Source organism: Sus scrofa, chromosome 14, assembly GCF_000003025.6.
Source record: "Sus scrofa isolate TJ Tabasco breed Duroc chromosome 14, Sscrofa11.1, whole genome shotgun sequence".
Lineage (NCBI taxonomy): Eukaryota > Metazoa > Chordata > Mammalia > Artiodactyla > Suidae > Sus > Sus scrofa.
The window spans coordinates 112,123,442-112,132,553 of NC_010456.5; positions in this window are offsets into that span (position 1 = coordinate 112,123,442).

A 9,112-nucleotide genomic window follows, 5' to 3' on the forward strand; every position below is an offset into this window, starting at 1 on the left:
GCCTGGGAACCTCCGTATGCCGCGGGAGCAGCCCAAGAAAATGGCAAAAAGACAAAAAAATAATAATAATTTTAAAAATGCACAATTTAAAAGTTGAGAATTAAATTTTATTTGGGGCAAAATGGGGGCTATAGCCCAGGAGGCAGCACTTCAGATAGCTCTGGAAAATGGTAGGGGGGAATGTCAGTATGTATGTGATTTTGGTGAAGGAGGGATGCTTTTTTTTTTTGGGGGTTTGGTTTTACATGCAACCAAGCACACATTTTACAGAAGGTTGCTGCTAGTTCCGTGAAGGTTACTGTTGGTCACAGGCAGCAAATGTCACCATGAAGGATTTTAGTGCTTTTCTAGATGTGAGGAAATGAAAGAATTGGACTCATATAATCTACTTCTGAAAGTATCTAACTATCTGAAGACCTGTTCTGCCAGTTTTCCCAGAACACAGATGCCTCACTCCTGAGTTCCTTTCAGGGGGTGTTGAGGGTCTGCAGCTGTGGTGGCTCATGATTCAGTCCTCATAGAGGCAAGTGGCAAGTGCCAATCTCCAGTTCACACAGGGCAAAGAATTTGCTTATGGAATGAGAATTTGCTATGTTCGTCTATAAATTAACCAGTTAACCACTTATGCTATTTCCTTTTTTCTTTTTTTGCTTTTTAGGGCAGCATCCACGGCATATAGAGGTTCCCAGGCTAGGGGGAGAATCAGAGCTGCAGCTGCCAGCCTACACCATGGCCACAGCCACATCAGATCTGAGCCGTGTCTGCAACCTACACCACAGCTCACCACAGAGGCGGATCCTTAACCCACTGAGCGAGGCCAGGGATCGAACCTGCAACCTCATGGTTCCTAGTCAGATTTGCTTTCACTGTGCCACAATGGTAACTCTCACCTATGCTATTTTCTGACTGAAGACCTCCGCTCCCCTATCATGAGCAAATCCTCATTTGACAACTTTTATTTCCCAGAAGGAGTATTACTGGTTCGGGTAGTAATTGAAGCTATTTGTGGAAAGCAACAGAGAATGATGGTGACTAGCGTCCGTAAAGAGAGGGATGTATTGGAAGGATTCTGCCCTAGCTCTCAGAATGAGAGATGGAGGGAGTTCCCAATGTGGCTCAGCAGGTTAAAGACCTGACTAGTATCCATGAGGATGCAAGTTTGATCCCTGGCCTTGCTCAGTGGGTTAAGGATACAGAGTTGCTGCAAGCTGCAGGTATAGGTCACAAGACACGGCTTGAATCTGGGATTGCTCTGGCCATGGCATAGGCCGGCAGCTGCAGTTCCAATTTGAACCCCAGCCTGGGAACTTTCATATGCCATATATTCGGCCCTGGGGGGGGGGGGAGTAACAACAACAATGTGATAAAAAACGCATAACATAAAACTTACCATCTTAACCCTGTTTAAATGTTACAATTCAGTGGTATTAAGTATATTCACATTGTTGGAGTGTGAGTTAGTGTAGTGTTGTAGATTAATTCTTCAAACGTTTTCATCTTGCATGTCTGAAATCCTGTACCATTAAACAACTTGGAGTTCCTGTCATGGCACAGTGGTTAATGAATCCGACTAGGGTCCATGAGCTTGTGGGTTCAATCCCTGGCCTTGCTCAGTGGGTTAAGGATCCGGCGTTGCCGTGAGCTGTGGTGTAGATCGAAGATGCAGCTCGGATCCCGTGTGGCTCTGGCATAGGCCGGTGGCTAGAGCTCCGATTAGACCCCTAGCCTGGGAACCTCCATATGCCGCAGGAGCGGCCCAACAAATGGCAAAAAGACAAAAATAAATAAATAAATAAATAAATAAACATCTACTCATATCTTCACTTTTATATGCCCACAGCACCTATAATATGCCTGATCCACAGTGGCTACACAATACATGATTCCTGAATAAATGAATATGGAATCCACAATTGCCCTAAACCACACCAGTATGTTGGTCCTAGGTTAGTTTACAAACACAGTGATTCTCAATCTGTTTTACTTGTAAACAAACCTCGAATAGGTAACATGTTCACGACAGAAACAATGGCTCACAGCTTTAGTGATTTTCAGCCTGGGGGATGGAGAACATGTCCCCCAAAGAGGCCTATCAAATCTTGGGAACAGAGGCACTGTAGCTTGAAAACTTACCTAGGCAAAGTGAATCTTGTCCATAGATAGGTCCCTACATGTGGCAGCCAGCTTGAGAAGGCGCTGAGCCCTCCCTCTTCCGTGTCTCTCTAGAAGTCCTAAATGCAGGGAGGTGAGAGAGAGCGTGTCTAACACGTAATCAGAACCACTGTCTCCAGCTCTGCGGTCTGTCTGCTTCCTTGCACTTACCCGTGCCTTTTTCTTTTGGCAGATAGGTCCTGTGGGGCTGAGCTGCCCTCCACGTCTGCTGTTTCTTGGGGCTAGCACCCAGCTGCCCTTATGTAAGGTCGGTGGAAAGGAGACTCCTTCACCTCATTCTTGTCCAATTCCTATAGAGTGGTCCCACTGCAGAGTTTAGTGATCTCTGGTGATATAACTTTATTGTCATGACCTTTCCAGAGCAGCAAGGCACAGTGAGGTGAGGGGCAGTCCTGGGTAGCAGTGGTGTAAGACTAAGCATTCCCACACAACACATCTGGAAGCATTGCTTTTTATGATACTCAAGACTTCTGGTTTGGTTCATCATGCTCGATTCGCTTGTCACTGCTACTGATTTTCTTTGGAGCCTCTTTCTGCAAGCTGGCTTCCAACACCTGAACATGCAGGCTGTCAGACCCCCTGCTAATATCTGACCACTGAGTTGTGGCTAGGATGCAAATTCTTTTGGCCAAATCAGATCGCCTCTGTTCATCTGACCAAACTTTCCAAGACCACTAAGGAGGCTTGTTGCTTAAAAAAACAGGTAGGCTCCCAAAGTCTGTGGTTTCCAAAGTGTGTACTGAGGTTCCCCAGAGTGCCACAGTGAACACACAGGACTGCCAAACATTTTAAGTTTTTGAGGGGAACCCAGCAATATACAACATTTGTTGGAACTGCACAGAGAACTAGGAGGTAGTGCACAGTTTCAAAACTGAATATTACTTCCAATGATGTCTTTGCAAAACTGGCTTTTGATGGTTGCTGCGACAGGAAGCAAGAACTACCCAAAAGTCAGTGAGGAACGAGGAAATAATGGTAGTGTCCAAGCTGATTCCAAGTTTTGAGAAGTTAGGCAGAGCCCAAAAGGCACACATTTTCCATTAGTAAGTCATCGAGGTTAAGAATAATGTAAAAAGGAGTTCCCAATGTGGTGCAGCAGGTTAAGAATCCACAGTTGCTGCAGCTGTGGCATAGATTGCAGCTGTGGTTGGGGTTCCATTCCTAGCCTGGGAACTTCCATAAGCCTTGGGTGCCTCAGCAAAAGGGGAAAAAATGAATAATTTAAAAATATTGGAGTTCCTGGAGTTCTTGTCATGGCTCAGTGGTTAACAAATCCGACTAGGAACCATGAGTTGTGGGTTCAATCCCTGCCGTTGCTCAATGGGTTAAGGATCCGGTGTTGCTGTGAGCTGTGGTGTAGGTTGCAGACGCGGCTCAGATCCTGAGTTGCTGTGGCTCTGGTGTAAGCCGGCAGCTACAGCTCCAGTTGAACCCCTAGCTTGGGAACCTCCATTATGCTGCAGGTGTGGCCCTAAAAGACCAAAAAAAAAAAAAATTATTATTATTATTTTTTTTACAACTTAAGTGTGTTAGTTTTTCAAACAGCAACAAAGGAGTTAGGAATTAAGCTGTTTGGACCTGTTTTGTTTTGTTTTTTCCTCGGCTGCACCTGCAGCATATGGAAGTTCTCTAGCCAGGGGTCTAACTGGAGCTGCAGCTGGGGCTTAGCTACAGCCACAGACAACACTGGATCCAGCCACATCTGTGGTGTACTATGTAGCTTACAGCAACGCTGGATCCTTTTTTTTTTTTTTTTTTTTTTTGTCTTTTTGCATTTTTTAGGGCTGCTCCCGTGGCATATGGAGGTTCCCAGGCTAGGGGTCTAAACGGAGCTGTAGCTGCTGGCCTACACCAGAGCCACAGCAAGGCAGGATCCGAGCCATGTCTGCAACCTACACCACAGCTCAAGGCAATGCCGGATCCCTAACCCACTGAGCAAGGCCAGGGATCGAACCCACAACCTCATGGTTCCTAGTCAGATTCCTTAACCACTGTGCCACAACAGGAACTCCCAACAACGCTGGATCCTTAACCCACTAAGTGAGACCAGAGATGGAATGTGCATCCTCACAGAAACAATCATCAAGTCCTTAACCTGCTGAGCCACAGTGGGAACTCCTGGATCTAAGTAAAAGGAATTGTTAGATATTTCTTTTTCTTTTTAGGGCCACATCTGTGGCATATGGAGGTTCCCAGGGTCGGGGTCCCATCAAGCTGTAGCCTCTGGTCTGTACCACAGCTCACAGCAATGCCGGATCCTTAACCCACTGAGCGAGGCCAGGAATGGAACTTGTGTCCTCATGGATGCTAGTCTGATTCATTTCCACTGAGCCACAATGGGAACTCCAAGACATTTCTTTTGGCCTAGAAAAAATTACTGAAAAACCAAGGGCTCCATGAATAGAAAGTTTGGGAACCCCTTCCCTAAATGAATGAATGAAGAAATGAAGGAATAAGGAAATATCACTGGGTTGCATCTGGGTCTCAGACCTACCCTCTGTAAGCTCACCGGGTACCCATCACTGTGCCTTTGTAGGAAATTTTGTCTTACTCAGTTCCTTTTTTTTTGTTGTTGCTGTTGTTGCTTTTTAGGGCTGCACTCAAGGCATATGAACGTTTCCAGGCTAGGTGTCAAATCAGAGCTATAGCTGCAGGCCTATGCTACAGCCACAGCCACGCTGGATCCAAGCCGAGTCTGCGACCTATGGCACAGCTCATGGCAATACCGGATCCTTAATCCATTGAGCAAGGCCAGGGATCGAACCTGCAACCTCATGGTTCCTAGTCGGATTCGTTTCCGATGCACCACGACGGGAACTCCTCTTACTGAGTTCTTAATAATTCCTTCTGGGGAGTTCTAACCTTATTTCAGTGATTCAGGTTGTTCGCAATGTGATCAGAGGGTGGTGGAGCGTCCCTCAGGTCTGGGGATGGCGATGGTAATCTGGAAGCCAGAGCTGCGTTGACCGGGTTAATTCAGAAGATCAGAAGCAAAGGAGAGAATGGAGGCTGACTGTAGGGCCCCTCCTTGCCTGACTCTGCCCTGCGGGGGTGCATCAGCTAACCCAGCCTCCTGGGTAAAATCCCCGAAGACCAGCTCCACTCTGCGCCCCCTGGAGGCCACACTGTGTATATTGGACGGAATGGATGCGCAATCTCTCGGACACCGGAAATCTGGGGCCTTTGACCCGCTCCCCCTACGGGGAAACGGGGATGGGTGCCGCAGGCCCCACGCGGGTCTGCATTTCTCTCATTCCCCCTCACACCTTCAGGTGACTGGTGGGCGCCTTTCCGGCGAGAAGACTGCAGAACCGGTGGGTCCCTAGCTCCCCGCTCATACATTAAAGATGAGGAGGCGCCGGGACTGCGATGCCACAAACATGAAGACAAATTTTTAATCCGAGCAAGAAGATGTCTGGAGATGGGGGGCGCTGGAGAAAAATGAATTAGGTTTTTATTATGTGTTTTATTATGCTGTAATTGAACAGGATTAGGTGAGAATACAATATTTCTGATGCAGCTGGAGGGGAGGAGGGGGCGGGAAATAGGCTGACAGCAAGCGAGAGACCCGAATCCTGCAGAGAAACCGAGGCTCCACGACGCGGCGGGTCCCAGGGGAGGGCGGAGGAGCGAGGCCGACCCGGCTGGGTGGGAGCCCCCGCCCCAATCCCGCTTCCTCGGGCAGTTTGGGCCTGGATGGGGGCAGGGGTGTGGGGGACTGCCCTGGGACGACTGGGTTAGGGACATGTCCGGCTAGCGCATACTGGAGGAAGGGACCGGCTCGAGAGTGGGAGGACTGAGAGCTCACCGACACACACACACACCCCCCCCGCAAGGGAAAGTGAGTCACAGACCCAGAAAGGGCGCGGCTCTGAAAAGACAAGGAGCTCTGGGGTCACGGTGTCCCAGAGGCCGGCGAATCCGCACTTGCTTCTAACATCCCTAACCCCCTGCACACGACGGGCAGAGGCCTCGTAGGTCAACAAACCTCGGGACGCCCACTTTGTCCCCAGCCCTTGCTTACTGCAGGGCGACTAGGGCTTTCAGAAACTCCGCCTCCCCCTGTATCCCGCCCAGCTCTCGTCACCTCTGAAAAGATCCAATTCTACCCTGGTCTAACCCAGCACCTTCCCCCGGCACTGCGCCCCCAGGTGAGCCCTGGAGCGGGACTGTCGGGCAGGGATGGGAGAACCGTCCTCTCATCCCTGGAACCGTCTTCCTCCCCGAGCTCGCCTCTCGGTCCGCCGCAGCCAGGGCAGCTTCATTAACCGCCGCCTCCTCCTCGGCGTCTCACCTGCTGCGGCGTCCCTCGAGCTCCGCCGGGGACCCGCTCCTGGCGGTGATGAAGAGGCCCATTAGCCGGTTCTACCTTTAGGGCGGACTGGGCCGCTCTCCCCACCTCCCAATTAGGACATTAGAAACCGTCAACCAAGATTAATAGTTGCCCGGCTCCGGGGCAGGGAGATGAGCCCAGCTACCGCTGCAGCGCTGCTCCGCCCCGCGCGGGCCAACCTGGTGCGGGCCGGACGCACCACCCGCGGCCACCATCCCTCCCTCCGCCTCCAGTTCCCGCCCCTGGGCATCCCTAAGGCAGTCAGCTGAACCCCACAATGGGGTCGGAAGAGTCAGAGACCGGAATCCTATTCCCTGATCCGTCCCCGAACAGGGCTTGCTCTGAGGCCACGCGAGTAGGGGAGGAAGGTGAGGTCTCCTCCACCATCCCCAAGGGTTCCAAGGAAGGACTTATGATCTTAAATGACACACAAAACTTTGCTTTCTCGGAGAGGCGTCCTTGACCCCCCCTCTCTCCCAAATCATTTCCTCTTCTTATTCTCGTTTATTGCCCCCGTTCATATTTTTCAGTATTTATGTATCGTATGTGTAATTTTTACCTTTATTAGTGTGGTTACATCATTGTCTGTCTCCCCCACTGGACTGTGGGCTCCAGGGGGGAAGGGACTAACGCTTTGCTCATCATGGACTCTGGAGCACCTTCAGTAATTGTGAATGAAGGAATGAGTGAGCATCAGGCTTGTTCCCCGTGTTTTTATAGAAACATCTGTTTCCTGTGTAAAGTCTCCCCCCACCACCACCCACCCCCTTTATTTTGGCTGAGCCTGCAGCATGGGGAAGTTCCCAGGCCAGGGATCAAACCCTAGCCACAACTGTAACTAGAGACAAAGCAGTGACAATGCCGGATCCCTAACCACTGAACTGTGAGGGAACACCCTCCCCTCTTCTTAAACACACTCATAGCACCTTCACTCTTTCTTCTAATTCACATTATAGCTGTAACTTACTACTTATTTCCGCGATTGCCAGTTCAATGTCTTTTCTCCTGGAGGGCAGGCAGAGGCTGTGTGCACAGCTGCCTACCCCGTGCCCACCATCCTGGAGCTCAGCAGTTCGTGGGTCGGATCTTGGTGCCTGAGGACTCAAGAGCCTTAGAGCTCTTCCAAACCCATTCTTCTGAGGATTTTGTGACCTGGAGAGGCACGGAAATGACTTGCTCAAGATCACACAACCAGCTAGAAGCAAAGCCAGGTTGAAAATTCTCTCCAACACACTGATTTTTCTCCAAAGGTCACTTCATCTGAGACTCTGAGGAAGCCCCTTCTGAATTCTGAGTTTCTAAGCCTCGGGGTATCTGCGGGATAGTCCCAGGTGTTTCTTCTGGCGATGCTGGTCACCCAAAACTAAGCCTTCCTCCTCCCTCCAAGGGCTTGGGGTCCAGCCCCCCCCCCATACTCTGGGTCAATACGGACAAATTCTTTCCATTAAGTCCCAATTCTAGTTTCTCTTCCTCAGATGTAAAACTAGGGAGGCCCATGTCTCTGAGCCTGGAGGGATGTGAACTGACTCTGATTTTCCTCTCCCATCCCCCACCCACCCACACCCCAGCACGTGGGCGGGGTGGCGGAGGGGAAAGGACTTGGGAGCAGAAAATGAAGGGAACTACAGGGGAAGTGCTAAGACAGAAAGAGTGGGGGCCTGTGTTCTTTCTCTACCTCATCATAGCCCTCGAGTCACCTCTCCAGAACCCACTTACTCTATGGGGGAGGGGCAGGACTGGGTTTGGGGATGGGGGGCCAGATCGATACTTCACTAGGTTCTGATGACCGCAGGCTTTCACCTTGCAGATAATGGGGTGAGCGGCGGTAAACTCTCTCCGACCGAGAGGGCTCCCCCGGCCTTAATGAGATAATCAATACTTGTTCTCGGCTTAATTTCCATCTAATTGCTCTTTAACGACGCCGGATAATGGGCCGCCTCCTGTGAGGAGAGAGCTGGCTGGGAATCCGACCCGCCTCGGACTCCCGCCCCTCCTCCCCGGGCGAGGTGCCCTCGCGCAGGTGGGTTGGGGGCGCACCAAGCTCCGCCGCGAGGCTGGAGCTCCCACCGCCCGCCTAGGCGCCGGGCGCGTCCATGTGCCTGCGGCCTTCTCTGCCCCCGCAGGGGGGCGCTCCGGGCCGCGGATGCGGGACCCCCGCCAAGCCGCCGGGTTCAGGGCTCCAGGCCACCCACCTGACTGGGCTGCGGAACCTCGCGAAGCCCTAGCCGCCTGACGGCGCCTCCTCCTCCTGCTCCCCGCCGGGTCCGCCCCCAGGCCGAGCTGAAGCGCTTCGGGATGGGACCTTTCCTTCTTTCTCTGCCATTTCCATGCACTGCACGTGGCCGTGGTCCCGAGGCCTGAGGTAAATCGTGGTTTCTGCATCTAAGGAGGGCTCCGATGATATTTTTTCCGGTAAGGTAACAGGGCTGCCTCCTGCAAAGAAGTATGGCTGGTCACCACAGACCGACCACCCAAGCAAGGAGGGCTGAGGTGGGAGCCCGAAGCCCCACGGCCCAGGTGATCGCACTGCTCTGCACCCCAGAGCCATCCCATTTCCACCCACCACCCCCTCCACCCCCACCACCTATAGGTAGGAAGGTTCCTGCC